This window comes from Eptatretus burgeri, chromosome 9 (assembly GCF_056783735.1).
Source record: "Eptatretus burgeri isolate ZD-2024b chromosome 9, Ebu_testis_v1, whole genome shotgun sequence".
Classification (NCBI taxonomy): Eukaryota; Metazoa; Chordata; class Myxini; order Myxiniformes; family Myxinidae; genus Eptatretus; species Eptatretus burgeri.
In genome coordinates, this window is record NC_140969.1 from 83,472,914 (window position 1) to 83,473,379 (window position 466).

Consider the following 466-nt stretch of genomic DNA (forward strand, 5'->3'; position numbering starts at 1 on the left):
TTTCCTTCCTGATAAACGTTGTTCTCTCGACCACGACCCGGAACGACAACACACGGAAAACTCACGGCCTCCGTGCTCGGCCTCGTGACGTGTTCGAACAACACACATGATGTCCACAAGGGGGCCGCCCAAGCAAGACAATAAATCACATATCTACCCTTAACAATCCATTCTTTATATTTTTACAACCACAAACACACATCTCCCTTCAGATGAATGTGTCACTATATATATATATATATATATATATATATATATATATATATATATATATATATATATATATATATATATATATATAGATATATATATATATATATATTTTGTTGTGGTTGACGAAATTCGCAAACCACCATTCAGGTCCCTTAGGTGAGATATCTCTGTAAGTATATGTGTAGTAGGGCCCAAACCCGTTGTTTAGAGGGAATAAATGTCATTCATTCGGGCTGCGACCCTTCTAGATAGC

General features: G+C 36.7%; 1 protein-coding gene across 1 annotated transcript in view; it reads right to left on the minus strand.

The window, feature by feature from the left end:
- Window positions 1–110, minus strand: part of LOC147020477 (RNA 2',3'-cyclic phosphatase ANGEL1-like) — a 30,278-nt gene extending 30,168 nt beyond the window's left edge. The window contains exon 1 of the mRNA XM_085893791.1: window positions 1–110. This exon is cut by the window's left edge and continues 27 nt beyond it. The gene's annotated coding sequence lies outside the window, so the exon portion shown is untranslated.
- Window positions 111–466: the final 356 nt, after the last annotated feature.